We start from the raw sequence: 15,869 nt of genomic DNA, 5'->3' as shown, positions 1-15,869 counted from the left end.
TACTTGAAATAGCAAACAAGCCGGAGTGCGTGTAAATCGTATACGATTTGCCCATATTGTGCGAAGTTTGTTTCTCTTTCTCTTCTATTTGCATTCATAGTAGTGCACTTATAACTTTTTGCATATGCCACTTATAGCTTGGATATGTTGAAGGACGCTTTTCGTTTCCCACCTCGCCGATTTGTTTTTTGCCTTTCTCATAGTTCTTTACCGCGACACAAATCTGAGCATTTCAATAGAAACAGAATTATTTTAGAATGCTTGTCCCATATACGTTCCAACCCTTACCGTACCTGTTGTAAACTCTCATTGCTTTGCTAACTTTGTGATTTATTTTTTATTTATTTATTTTTTAAATCTGGTTTGTTGAATCCACCAGGTTACAAGGAAGTTCTCGAGGCCACTGCATGTTGCTACAGTTCTCTATTGTTACCTCAAACCTCGATTGCTTCTGTTACGATGTTACTAGAAGCCTCGTTTTGATAAATGGTAACCAGCTAACTGTGTTTACCTCAAAATGGAACTCGACTGCAGACATTAGCGGCGTTTTGTTCCGTATTGCCACCTCAGTGTGCAGGTATCTGTGTGAGGTTACTCGAGAGAGGCGAGTTGTAGCTGTTGTTTGTGTGTTGGTGGTAGTTAAATCTGCTCAGGCCTGTACAACAGCAGGGTGTATCGCAAATGTGCAAAAAAACAAAGCAACAAAGGTGTTTAGGACCATATCTTATTCAGGAGGCTGTTGGAGGTGTAACCTAATATAATCTTGTTGTTTCAACTTAAAAAAGTAAGTGTTCGTGTCAACTTATAAGGGAAAGTTGTTTAAACAAAACAAAGTGGACTTATTTCAATATAGCTATTTAAATAAATGCGCTCAATTTCTTCTGAAGTAAACTTGACTTTCTTTGTTCAATCAGCTTCATTGTAATTGAATTCAAACTGAGCATAGAAGGTCTATTGTATTGTCATTTAGTATTAGTGATAACCACAGAAGTAGCTAGAGCCATCTCATTGTCAGGTTAATTCAACTGCTATTCCAGTTGATGATCAAAAACCAAAGTCTGATCCCTCTATCACATTTAGATTTAAGCTTGTCAAGGAGACACACACACACAGGCCTCAACACTTTACATGCACAATGATATTGACAATCATTGAACACATTGAGGAAAAAGATGATTTTTTTTAATTATTACTACATGACAAATAACTGAAAGTGACAACTACTGCAGCCAAAAGCATTAGTAAAAGCAGCAAACATAATAAAAAGCAGAGAGTAATACTACAATTTGCATAATTTATTCGTGCTGCATTGCATGCTGGGAATCATATACATGAGCATGATGTGGATAGTTCTCTTGGTTTTAGCTGAATAGTTTTTTCTAAGTTCAATAACTTGCCACAAGTTCAGGCAACAAAAACTTGGATAATTTATGTCAACATGATCAATCCAGGGCAGTTTTTCTAACACAACATTTAAGTTATGATAACTGATGATAAAACAATGTATAGGATGTGATCTCAGGAGATCATAGTTTTGTTTAAGGTGCTGTTGCCTCAGTCTAGTAACCACATACTTGGCCAGTCTTCATAACTAGCATACTGATCTTTTTTTTTTTTTTTTTTTTTTTTTAAAAGCCCTTGTTTGCTGGGTGTAATCCAGACACAACCTTAAATGCATTATTTATAGTCATTACAACCTCAGGTCACCCTGGTTTGAACTTCAATTACTTTTAGTGCATTAGGTAGGAACATTTAAGACCTCTTGCTGGTGTTGTAAACTCATAACTCCTGAGGCTTGGCAAAGATGGCAATTTAGCAATAAATTAGTTAAACCAATAGGAATTCTGCTTATTAATTGTCTAATGTGCTTTTTAGATGGAGCCCAAGTGTGTTTAATGATGACTGAATTACATAGATTTGAGCAATTAGGAGTCAATATTAAAAAGCACTGATTTGTGCCGAAAAAGAGGTTCGTTCTGCATTGCTAATGGTGTTGTTAATAAATTACTGTGTTTCTCATAGTCAGGACTGACCTTTAAGATACAGTTAGGTTCTTGTTCATATATAAGATCACACAATGTAATTGCTTTGTTTGGAAATCTAAGCGCCAACCAATTATATGCAAAATAAAACTGCCTATGCATTTTTATTTGAAATAACTCCACTGTGCTTAATTGACATTAAGGTACTTAAAAAAATGCCTGATTTATATGCATAATGCTTCCTGTGTGTAAAGAATAGACTGCACTAATACAATGCAAGTTTTCCTCCACTGCTGAAAGTATTCTTGCTGAGCCTCAAATGTACTATATCTGTTAGTCTACTCTTCCACCTAGCCAATCTCTTCCTTTAACTAGTACAAGTGTGTTTATTGAATGGATTCCTTGTTTTACCAATCCACAAAGTGAGCCGTGCAGTTGCTGCCGTATGTTTGGTTTTGGTCAAGAATTGGCCAAGAAATTAATTAGAAATATTGGAAAGGTGAGAAGTTCTTGAGTTCCTTGGATTTGCTCTGGCAAGCTTTCTATTTGTTTTGGCTTCGCTTCACCACAGCATTCAGCTATAATGCAAGGTACAGTATTTGTCCCAGGGTACTGTGCATTCAAGGAGTAGTTCACCCAAAAATGAAAATTCTCTCATCATTTACTCACCGTCATGCTATCCCAGATGTGTATGACTTTCTTTTTTTTGCAGAACACAAATGAAGATTAAGAATATCTCCGCTCTGTAGGTCCATACAATGCATGTGAATGGTGAGCCAGTGAAAGTGAATGGAAAACTTTGAAGCTCCAAAAAGCACACAACTGCAGCATGAAATTTATCTTTTAGACTGCAGTGGTTTAATCCATGTCTTCTGAAGCGATCCAATCGTTTTAGGTGAGAACTATAACTCCTTTTTCACTATAAATCATGACAACAGCTGTCTCCTTGATGATCATGATTTCAAGTCCTGGTCCTGTCTAGAGACTGCAAAGGTTTTATTTATAAATTATTTATTTTTATTGTTCTCACCCAAAACTGATTAGACCACTTCAGAAGACATGGATTAAACCACGTATGGATTACTGTTATGCTGCCTTTATGTGCTTTTTGGTCACCATTTACTTTAATTGTATGAACCTTAAGAGCTGAGCTATTCTTCTAAAAATCGTTGGTTGTGTTCTGCAGACACCTGCATGAGGGTGAACTATTCCTTTAAGAGAATGGTTAGAATCCCAATTCACAAATCATATGTAGTGGGTTCTGGAACATTATATACTGTGATATGGGAGAAAAGTTCATTTTTTTTTCTTTATGAAACCTTGGTTTCTTGCTGGTTTGTGGTAGTTTTAAAGCAGCTTTTACTGATAGTGACAGATTTTCAAACAGCTTTGCCATTTCTTGGAACCTAATATATAAAAAATGGCTTCCTGGTTTCACCCTCATATCTTCTGTAGCCTTGTTGTGTAGGTTTGTGGTCTGAAAGCTCTTTGTCTGTCTCCACAGGTGTTTGGATACTCGGTGATCTCCTGAGCTCATTGGTTTAATCTACAAGAGAAGAGTCACACATACATTCACATACTATTTACAGTGGAAATTATTTTGCACGCTCTTCAGATGAGGGAAAACTGGAAATTCTGAAACCTGAGGGTCCTTCGAGGTAAGTCAAATGGCCAAAATGTATGCACAAACGTACACAATGTCATGTTTCACTGTTTTGTCCTATATCAATTTATAACAGGGGTAATCTACAGTCAGATGATCATTATTGCAAAATAAACCCCTTTTGGGAAATTCAAGACCCCACCGCTTTTTGTCAGGGTCCTGATTTCCCAGCCACGGCTTATTTTGCAATAATGACTTGCTGACTTTACATTATTCTTTACTTGGCTGATTTCAGTTAGGTAGCAGTGTAGTGTTCAATGATTGCATTTAGGAGAAATGCAATATACAATATCTGCTTGTATCATAGGATTGTGCTAGGGTTTATTATTAGTGGTTTATTAAGATGTAGACGGCTATTACCTTTTGTGCTTGGCATTTTAGCTCTAATGTCCAAATGTTACTTAACTTGAACTATGAAACTTACCTGCTACATTCAAACATGCCAGTTATGTGAAAGTGAGTTTAAAAGAGTGTTTTGTAAAAAAAAAAATTATTATGCATTTTTAGTGTCTCTTTGATTGTATCTCTTCATCCTTCCGATTCTCATATTTGGCAAATACAGATATTCGGTATCTCCGGTGTAGTTGTGATATGCCCAGAGGTGACTGATGCTAGTGGCTTTCTTTTGGCCAAACATAACTGCAGACATTTAGAACCATGAAATTTGTTGTTAATATACCAACACATCTAATTATTGTCATGTAGTTTCAAGTTTTTTTTTCTTTTCTTTTTGTTCTTTTGAAACAGCTAATACTCATTTACTTGCTGATCAGAAAATTTAGTGTGTGTTAATCAATGTTGAAATACATTTTCATATTCCATTTTTATATTTCACACAGTGTCTCTGTGGTGCTTACTAATAATTGCTCTGTTTGTTTCATCCCGACCAGTTTGACAGCAATATTGGCTCAACCAATGACATTTTCTTGATGCACGATTGTCTGGCACTGAGTTTTACAGAATTTGCGCTATTGGACAATACTTTACATCTCCGTATATGAGTTGCTAGGGATAGCTATGTATTTGTGTGGATGTGAAATTTGGTGTTTGTTGGGTACAGAAAATTTATTTTTACAAAGGTCATACAAAGGTTTCTGGTGACTAGGGTTGCTCCGATATCAAAATTTTGGCTTCGGTATGATACCAGCCCTGGTACCTTTGTATCGATACTGTAATCAACAAATAAAAAAAACTCAGATTCTTGATGATTAATTGATTTAAAGAACTGCATAAAGTCATGGATGCAAATTATGTGTTTTCTGTAAAAAAAAATCTGGATTCCATGTTAAATATTTTAATTAAAAGTTATGATCAAACAGTGTTTAATGAAATTGATGCATACATATTTAATAATAATAAAAAGATGATAATAATACAACCATTTGATACTAAATAATTGTTATTATGAGTATATTGATACTTTTTGAACATTACATGTGTAATGCGAGTCTTCAACACGCATTCATTAGAATAGAGCTTATATTTGGATTTTGACAGATCTTGAATTCTTCCTGTCTTTACAGGTTAGTTATATTGAGCTGCCCATTAATGCTGGGATATTCCCGTCATGACTCTCGAGCTGAAATCTCCGAGCTGCATCTGTGGAATTCATTTGTGTTAACAGCCGTTTATACTCTAAACACACTGCATGAAAATGAAGCACCAGCAGTGTGTGTTGAGTTTGTGTGAGTGTGTGTGCCCATGTGTCCGTGTGTGTGGGAATCATATGGCACCTCTTGTTCGTTCTGTAGCGTGTAGTGCATGCGACTATAATGTTTAATTAAATGAAATCCTTTAACATTACATTTACATTACAGCTCTTTAATCATCACACATGGCCATATCCAAAGGTTTTTTTTATTTTATTTTCGAATTGTCAGTGATTTCATCTCAAATTTGTCACATCTCATATAATTTTGCTAATGACAGTATACTGTATACCGAATTTAACAACAAGATGATATCGTACAGTTTTAATTTCTGTGGTATCGCGATACTTTTTTAGTACTGATAAACCATGCATCCCTGCTGGTGACTAGAAAGGAGGGTATATGAATGTAATTTTCTGGCAGGGCTGAACCTGGTCTAGTGATGGGCCACAATAGTTTACTTGTCATCCCACAATTGACTAATCAGCTAGTTTGTCTAGATTTATTTCAGATTTTTTAGTACTGACATTTTATAGCGGTGATTTGCTTGGTGTGGTGTATTTTAGCTGTTGGACACTTCGAAAATGTTGCATATTTATACTCATCCCTTTTAAAGCCCCACTGCTACAGCCATGCTCCTTCAGATGGACATTTGTGGCCATTGCATTGTGCATTGTTTTTTGAAAATCACAAGCGTTGCAGTTTTTGACATTACATCAAGCTACAAAAAGTCAACATTTTAAAAATGTGTCTCGAGACCCCTGCCTTCTGTTGCGTTCTGTTGCACTCTGACCAGTTGTTTTGAATGCAAGAGCAAGTTTTATGTAAAAAAAAAAAAATACTTCCATATGAAATGCATCAAATTGGGGTCCGTTGTTCTGGCAATCCCTGGTTAGGGTTAGGAAAGTATGTTTTTTCACAAAACCCTAACCAAGCGTAGTTTGTGTACTTCTGAAGGTTTCAATCTGTATTAGAGTTTATCTGGAAGAAAGTTGGGTCCATGGAAAGTTGGGTTGTATGCTCAGTAGGATTGTCATAAAATATTGATACATTGATTATTGATCGGCACATTATATTCCAGATATTTTTGAGAGATTGATGTATTAACATGTGCTGACATTTAAATATGCCCTTTTACCTTTCCTTTAGTGTGTAATATAGCTGTTTGTACATGTAAAAGGTCTGCAAAGTTACCAAGTCCAAGCATAAGGGAGTTCTTCTCTCCCACAGACATCACTGCTCAAGAACTACAAGAAACAGCTGGATTGTAGTCTAGCCATTTCTTCCTTGAAGTGTCTATGTAACTAGGCAACACATTTGCAAAATACCTGCCCGAGGGCTACTTTGGCCCACCCTCAAACAAACGTAGTTATAGCAAAGGCCAGGATGAGTTGGGTTAGTGTTGTCGCCATGACGAGAAGACTATAACTACGTTTCCATCCAAGGATGTTTTGCGAAAAATATATATTTTTTTAAACTTTTTAAGCTGATGGAAATCAGAACGCAAATTATGGAAAAAATTTCACAAAACACTAGCGCATAAACTATGTCGATTCTTCAAATGTTTCGAAAAACTGGTTTGGAAACACTTTATCAAGAAATTTTGCATTAATGCTAAAATATAGTGTCACATGAAAGAATTTGCCCCAATCGTTAGCCTGTGTTAATCATGAGGACAAGTTATACATCCTTTTTAGCCAATTTATTGTGCGTGATTATGAATCGATCTTAACCGCATATAGATCCGATACTGCAAACATGACACTTCCAGGAGTGCTAACACAAATATCTCCTATCATTCACATCAACAATTGCATTGAGAACAAATGCATGGCCACTCTTTGATTAATCACAGTAGACATTTATTAAAAGTTTTTTTTCCACACCATTCAAAATAATAGACGGCAGTCATGGAATTAGCCCACAAAACATAAAACATATAATTTCTTTGCACAAAGATGTTTTAAATTAAAAATAGATACACAATACTAGGAGAAAAGCTTCAGTATGCTTTTTTCTTTTGGAACATTAACATACTGTATAGCCCAATTCTATTCAATTGTTTCATTTACTTCTGAAAAAATGCAGTCAAAATTCCCTGTATTAAATAAAATAAATTGCCACAAATTTTTTTTTAGACCTATATATGCCTTTTCTTTACACAAACTTAAATTAGCTTTACCCTGTTCTGTAGATGAATAAAGTCGGCTGAATGACATTCCCAGAATGTTCTGCTATTTTTTTTAAAGAATATAAACTATCAGAACTATTTGTCCAATAAGTTCACTTTCAGAAAACAAGCTTTTAAGTATTTCAATTCTAACCCTCTTTACCTTGGATCATATTTGCTGAGCTTCTTCATAAAATGTAAATTGCATTATTACGCTATATACAATTTAGATGATAATAAAGTTCAGTTGGTCGTTAAAAGTTGCTGGAGAAATATGCGGGACATAATGCAGTTGCAGTTGGCAATGCTTTAGATAATTGTTCAAAATAGCCTATTGAATATCAGGAATGTATCACATGTAAACCCTGATATTACACCACATCAGTTTTTCTTTAATAGCTGTACACACGGCATAGACACATTGATGGATGGTCCTTATACTAAGACCGAAAGTTTCCGCCACTACTTGGTGAAGGTTGCAAGCTTGAACAGGGCCATGATGATTCGCTTTCGGGTCAGAAACGGTGGCAACCAGCGATAGGCACAACATCAGGACCAATATTACAGTCCTATCAGAAGGGCATCTGTTCCTATTTGATTGCAATTCCTCCTCTGATTGCATTTACTTGTGAAATTAAAATGACAGTAAGCTGTCTAGTTTCAAGGAATTGTCTCAATACTCTCCCCATTTTACAAATACTTCTGAGGGAAAAAAATTAGGGACATCTGGGAGGCGAATTGCCATTTAACACACATTTCTGAATGGAAACGGGTTAAGGGCAGATTTCTGTTGCGATAAACCAAATGTATGCTACAAAGTGTTTTTTAGGCATGACGTCATCACACACACCAATTTTATCAATAAAAGGCCATTTGAATGGAAACAGGCAGAAGATGGCAAATTTAGCAAAAAACCTTATGATGCATTTTCACTTTGTCGATTACAAAATATCGTGAAAAGTGGATGAAAACTAGGGTAATGTTTTCTTCACTGCAAAAGCAAAACCTCTTTGTTTGGACTTCCAAAGGCAGATAAATGGAAGAATCAGTGGTTAAAATTGATTTGAGTTATTTAGCAGTACAACCAATGCCAGATTTTCAAGACTGAAAACTGGTGCAATCTGGTGCTTCAGGATCACAACCTGTAAGTATGCGTGATTATATGTGGATTTAACTGCTACCAAGAGTTCAAATGCAGAGTTTTGTGTTGTAGCTACGGTGTACACCCAGTGCACTGCTGTAGGCCTCTGCTAACCTGATAGCTGTTATTGTGTTGAAATAATTTTGCTAATCAGTTGCAGGCCCACTTTTACTTACAATTGTGTAGAATTATGCAGATTGTTTGTTGTTCATTTTTACAAACGGTAATTTTACATCAGCAATCCACAGGAGTGCTTGGCTAACTTGCAGTTTAATGTTATTGTTTTGGTTTTACTTAAAACTGTGTTATCAAAGTTGTGTTGAGAAATATGTATGACAAGACAAAAGCTGTTGTCTCTATATCTGAAACAATTGCAGATATATATCAATGTATGAAAAAGACAGATTCCTAGCCCTAATACTCAGTGTACTGTTTCAAATACATGCACACCGAATGCCAACCTGTAATCATTGCTACCGTCTAGCCACCAGCACTGCTCATTGCAATGTAATGGCCATTAATGTGTGTTTTCAGCTGGATGATGTCTCTAAGTCTGGAACCTGCATTGTGAGAATAGTGAAGGTTTGTATGTTTATGGATGGGTTTTGTTAGAATTTTATGCAGTGTCCATGTAATGGCTTGACCATTTGCTTGCATGCTCTTTGATTAGTACTGTCCTCAGCTGTCCAGTTCTGTGTGTGTTAGTTTGTGGTTTGCAGTTCCTGCTAGGTTATAATTAAATGTGATTTTGGGAAATGTGCACAAGGATTTTATAAACCCACTGGCCACAATGGAAACTCTGGCCTTTTAACTGTAGCTAGTCATACTTTACTGGACGTGCTATTACCAGGATAAACTCATTTACCTATGCATGTAATTTCATGTTGACAAACTTCTATAAACTTTACATTTTCTTTTTAAGTTTATAATGGTTCTAGGGATAGTTCACCCAATGCCATCGTTCATACCCCAAACCTGTATTGTATCCAAATGCTTCTGTATTCATTGGAAAGGTTTTGACATAAAAACCAAATGTTAGTTTTGAATAATGTGGAAGCAAGCAAAAAGGCTGCTTGTCTAAAATCAGCCAGTTTGTCCTGGAGAAAGGGAATTTGCATGTGTAAATGTAGACTGAGTGTTTGTAAGGCTTTTTAGTCAGCGCTAAATAGTGGCAGTTACTTTATTACCTTTTAAAATCATTAAAACACATGCATCAGAGTTGGTCCCTCAATAGTTTTCACAGGACATGGATTGATTCACTTTCATTAATAGATTACAGATTATTATTACCCCTGTAAGTCTTTTTCCCTTGCAGTGCTGCTCACTGGCATCATGGTCTTCTGTGGACCGCTGATTGATTGACTTTGTTAAATGGGGATTTGTGTGAATTGAGATTTGTAATAGGTGGAATATTTTCATAACCATTGCTGTTTTTAATTAGCATTCCTGAAATGACTTGCTGATGAAATAATGAAGATACCTTACACGTATTGGCTTTATTTAACTAACATACACTGAAGAAGAATACAATTTCAGAACTGAAGGCTGTGCTTGTGCTTTCATTGTGTTATTTCTTTCACAGTACTTTCAAATAGTACCAAGAAGTACCATGGTATAACAATATTTTTTTAGATATGCTACAACAGTTATTGCCATGTTTTGTTGACAGACACATCATGGTATATATTTAAAGGGAAAGTTCACCAAAAAATGGAACATTTCCAAAAATATTTCATAGGCATGCACCGATACTGGTATCGAAATATGGTCAGATACTGCACTCATATTCTTGTACTTGTAAAAATGCTCCAATACCATCCGACGTACAAATGTCATTAGGTAAACATTCGCTGCACAAATTAAAATCGTGTCATATCCTAGTGAGATTATATAACTGCAAAAGCGGTGATAAAATTAGATGAATAGATTGTTCGCACATGCAGTGTTTTAAATGTGAGTGCTTGTGAATGTGTGAAGCCGGTGTTGTGATGTCAAATGGGGCTTTTCCACTGCATTGTACAACTTGACTCTGCTCGCTTTTTTGGGGTTTTCCACTGTGGATAGGACCTGGTACCTGATACTTTTTGTATCAACTCAGTGGAGGTTCCAAACGAGCCGATACTAAATGTGATGTCCAAATCCTGCAGATCACTGATTGGTCAGGGAGAATCGTTACTACCAGCGTCACATCAACCCGCTAGTTTTAAAATTAGCAACTGTGATAAGTGTCATTTGGCTGTGTGCAAAACCACGCCATGGTCTATAAACGAGGTGCAGACGGTGCACTCGTTAGCGATGAGCGAAATGGAAAAAGTCTCTCAGGAAGTGTACCGGCTGTTGGTCGCACACGGCTACCACCGGACCTAGAAACAGTGTAGGGAAAAGCTAAAAAAAACTTAAGTGACTACAGAAACAATCAAGGATGGTATATTTTGTTATGTTACACTTGTGTAAAATCACCATGCAACAACATTTATGCAGCACAATGAGCTAGTAGCTAATATCTAGCGGTTGTGTTATTGTTTTAGTCTGGTTGTGTTTAAGATGATGTCACGGCAGTAGAGGTGGTGCAGCTATTACAATCAGCCTATAATCCCACCCACTCTGAGGCATTAAACTGCAGTGTAAATACCAGCTCAGAAAGTAAAGCGAGTAGAGGCGAGGCGAGTCGAACCGTAACGTGTAGTGGAAAAGTGCCAATAGAGACACAAACTGCTCATACCTTTTAGAGATCCTTGGCTCACACATGGAAAACCTTTTATGAGCTTTGCATGCACTGTTTGTAGCAGATGACAGTAGGGCTGAAACGATTAGTCGACATTATCGACAATAAAAAATTGTCACCGATTTTCGTTGTCGAGTAGTCGTCTGATTTCTTTAATTCAACATGAGATCTTTTGATATGCTAATGATGACGTGGGATAGCAGCTCTTCAGCTCGCACTTGATCGAGGAGAGGAAGAAAGAACAGCTCACGGTCCAGACGCACTCCAAACTTTCCACACAGATTAAGGTGATTTAGATCGTGGAGTATTATAATACAAAAATGTAAACGAAGTAAATACAGAAGCAGTTTTATCATGAAATAAAGCGGAGCCGTACCTGGTGTTCGCTTGAGCAAAACTTGCCTTTCAGAGCATCTAAAAAGGAAACACTGTGCCGTAATGTACTATATTTAATACATCCTTTATTAATGTTCAAATAATAAGGAAGCGGGCTGTATAAATTAGCACAAACTAAAACTGCATTTGTATGTGCGGTCAGACACTTATATGTGTTTTGTGAAAAACAGCGCGAGACGCTCATCACTGGCGCACGCTTGCTGCAGCTAGGTTTTGTTTATAGTGATTGCTCGTGACAAAGTGAATTATAATATGAGTGTCCCGGATTAGTCTTATAAAAATGATAATTAGTTGCAGCCCTAGATGACAGCAGGTAGAGTACTAATTCACTTTTTAGTCCTATATAAACTTCATGTTTATTGATTTGTATAGCAGCCTTTTCGGTTTAATAGAAACGCTTCATAATAAAAGCTCTGCCAAAATAAAAGGTCAATTTAAATAGTAAAAGTATAACAGAAATTGATCACTGCTTTATAGTTATGCAATATTCACTGTTATACTACTAATAATAATAATAATAAAGCAAAATCTGTGATACTCTAATGCAGTACTTTATTTGACAAAAATAACTCATTGTATTTTGGATTGTGCTGTGAGGTTCTGTATAAAATCACTTCATTTGATAAAAATGATACAATTTTATGTTGAAAATTAATTGTTATACTTTCATTTAATTAATGTATTTTCACATGTAAAAACACAATTTTGATTATAACATTTTAATAAAATGCTAATATTGATATCTGAAGAAAAAAAAACCTGTATCGTGAGTACAAAAAGACCTCAGACAGGTTTTGAACAGCATGAGAAAATGATTTTTGGGACTTACCATATAAATAGTGATGGTGGATCAAGCCAATTTGTTCAAATTTCCTGACTATTGTAATCATTGTGTTCTCAAAAATGTATCTGCATTAAATTGATCCTCAGTTCACGAACTCTGTTACCCAAATTTTTGCCTCAAGTGAGTGAAGAGTGACCGAACACACCAACCACATTTATACCATTGTTGGCAAGTGCAGCATCCAAGTCTTAGAGGTAAAAGAGAGAAAATCAATATTGCGATATATACCAGTTGAACAAATCTCTGCATTTTTTTGTTTTACAACCCCCCTAAACTGACCAAAGAGCTTCAGTCTTCTTGGCTGGAAGCTGTTATAATGGTATTTGTATTAGCTTTCGGCTAGTACTGCTCTCAGTATGCTAGCATCGTTAAATGCTAATCATGGCTACTGCAATAAACCTTTCGGTCTCACGGTTTCTTACTAGTGAGCAAGTACCGTCTCTAGACGCAGTCTCGCTAGCTTCTCCCCTACAGGCCAGTGAGCAATCTGTCCTCCCTCACAGCTGCCAGGCAGAGCAGCTTTAGCGAAAAAGGCTGTTTTTAATTTCCACACGATGCACTGTACTGCTCCACTAATCTTAGTGCATTTATTATTTTGCCAAGCCTATTTTTGGAGTTGGGTATTAACACCTGGGATGCTCTCTGGATGGGGAGGGAAGTTACTCAGGCAGTTCTGTGTGTCATAATTGCAATATCGTCCAAACATAAGCTAATACTCTGTGAAACAATGAATCATGATCCATACAGACAAACCCCCCGCCACCCTTGTCTGTTTCTGCTTCCTTAAAGGCAAACTTATTGTATTTTTTTAAAATTTACAAATACATAGTGGAGAGTAGGGGTGGGAATTGTAAGGAATGTAACAGCTTTGATTTCTTTGCTTAAGAATTTTGGTTCCCATAAGATTATTTTTAAAATTATTGATAAAATTATTTTAGAGGACCCAGTCAGTAAGACCCAGACGTTAAACTGATTCAAACCAATAACTTCCAAGACCGATTCAGTAGAAGCTCACATTCCAGCAAAAATATATATATTTATTTTTTGCTGTGATGTTTTAGATTCAACTTATAGCAAACAGGAAACACTGTCTGAGTTATTAGTACACTGTCCACATCGTCTGAAGAATGTAGATTTTCAAGAACTGTTAATTGAGCTGAATGCCATTTTAGAATGATTCGGTTCAAGTAGTTTTAAGAATGGAACCTGAGTCCCAACCCCTATTTGACAGAAAATGGAAGAACGTTTTGTGGACCGGACTCGTACGTGTCACAATGTCCAGATCACATGCATTAACCACTGCTCCACAGCTCTGACACTATGCTTATTACTTGGAAAAGATTATATTATATATATATATATATGAGAGGGACAGGGAATAAAAAAAAAAGCTCTACTGACAGGATCTCAATGGTTTTTGCCATTTCCTCCCTCCCCGATTTCGTTTTCTTGTTTTGAAATAATCCAAAGGACTAACAAGACTGATTTATCTTCTTTTAATCCACTTACAATGATGGGGTGCTGGTTGGGTGTACTGCTGACCAAACCTGTGTCACTACTGTTTTTTAATTTTGGTGGCTGTGAGTGTGTTCACAGTTCCAGCCTTTGTGCGACATGGAGTGGTCCAGCTCTGCCAGCTTGCACCCTCCACGGCAGGAGCAGTTTGTGCCAGTGCATCTGTGTGCTAGTTCATAAGTGTGTATGGGGTCTGTGTGCTAGCCTGCTAAATGAACCCGAATTTGTGTTAATTTGGTCGGACTTCTCTCTCTCTGTGTGTGTGTGTTCTGGCAAAATTACAGCATTAATAATAATCCTCTAAATGACTCAAAAGAAGCAAAATGTAAGTTTTAAATTGGCCTAGTCAAAGTCCTGACTTGAACCCATTTGAGTATTAGTATGAAAAATACACACAAAAATCAGGAGCGGGCAAAAACTTTCACACCATGGTTACAGTTTGTTACATATTTTTGTTGTTTTGTACATTTATAGTCTTCTTAAAGGGATAGTTCACCCAAAATTAGAAAATTCTCTCATCAATTACTCACAATCCCAGATGTTTTTGACTTTGTTTCTTCAGAACACAAATGAAGAATTTAAGAATATCAAGTGAATGGTGATCAGACCTATCTGTTGCTCCAAAAATCACATACAGGAAAACAATAAGTAATCCATAATACTCCAATGGTTAAATCCATCTCTTCAGAAGTGATATAAGTGTTGGTGAGAAACAGATACATATTGATTTCCTTTTTAAACTCTAACTTTCAGATGTAAATGTGAAAATTAAGGTGGAGATTTAAAGATATTGCTTCTGAAATGTAAACCCCGGATTCATATGGATTAACTTCAATGTTTCCTGTATGTGATTTTATTTATTTTTTTGAGCTACAAAGGTCTGTTCACCATTCACTGGCATTGTATGGACCCACAGAGCTGAAATATTCTTCTAAAATTCTTAATTTGTCTACGGCTTTAAAAAGAAAGTCAAACACATCTGGGATGGCATGAAGGTGAGTAAATTATGAGAATTAACATTTTTGGGTGAACTATCCCTTTCAATATTATTGTAGTCGATTAAATGTGTATGCAAGTAAGATGGACTTAAATGTAATGATTATGACATGACAAAATATTGACTACATTTTGAGGACTAAAATAATAACAATAATAAAATAAAATTACCCTCTATTCAATAATCTCCATTTAATGCCACAGTTATGAAAGATTGCCACTTACTGTTTATTTGCAAGGGAAGGAACAATTTAATTCTTTAGAACATTTTCAATTTGTAATTCAGTATTTCTTTATTTTAAATTGTGATTTTTTTTTTAATTTTTTTATTTGATTTAAAACTATCAGCATTGACCAATAACTATGCCCAATGGTTTGATTAACAGTGTAGTGTACAGCTTTGGCACATTTTCCATAACCATTTTTGTTGGTGTATGAATTTAGTCAATATTGTGTAAATTAAGCCTCTTTTTTTTTATTACATATTTGCTATTTACAGCTCTTAAAATATCTGTAAATAGCTCTGCATTAGCAACTTGTAAGCCCATATTGGTGAACAACTAATTTGTAAATTGTACACGTGAAGTAGATTGTTTTTGTTTTGTGTGTGAGAGCATGCTCCTCTCTGGTTGTGTGTGAATGCAAGTGTGCACGTGCACACACTTATGTGCCAGTGCACATCACCACTCTCACCAGCTGGTCGACCGACATCATGTCACCATGGCGCCAGGCCTTTGGCGGCCTGAAAAGGCTTGCAGCACCATGCCAACAACACACACACACACACA

The 15,869-nt window shown here is 36.2% G+C and overlaps 1 protein-coding gene across 4 annotated transcripts in view; it reads left to right on the top strand.

Moving 5' to 3' along the window:
• The window catches only part of LOC127651196 (B-cell CLL/lymphoma 9 protein-like), a 154,571-nt gene that overhangs the window by 95,565 nt on the left and 43,137 nt on the right, over window positions 1-15,869 (top strand). For all 4 annotated transcript variants that reach the window (XM_052136915.1, XM_052136914.1, XM_052136916.1 and 1 more), the window contains one exon: window positions 3,487-3,640. The gene's annotated coding sequence lies outside the window, so the exon portion shown is untranslated. The remainder of the gene's footprint in view (window positions 1-3,486; window positions 3,641-15,869) is intronic.

This window comes from Xyrauchen texanus, chromosome 11 (genome assembly GCF_025860055.1).
Source record: "Xyrauchen texanus isolate HMW12.3.18 chromosome 11, RBS_HiC_50CHRs, whole genome shotgun sequence".
NCBI classification, from domain to species: domain Eukaryota; kingdom Metazoa; phylum Chordata; class Actinopteri; order Cypriniformes; family Catostomidae; genus Xyrauchen; species Xyrauchen texanus.
Note: the sequence above shows the minus strand (reverse complement) of the source record. Positions and strands in the feature narration are given on the sequence as shown.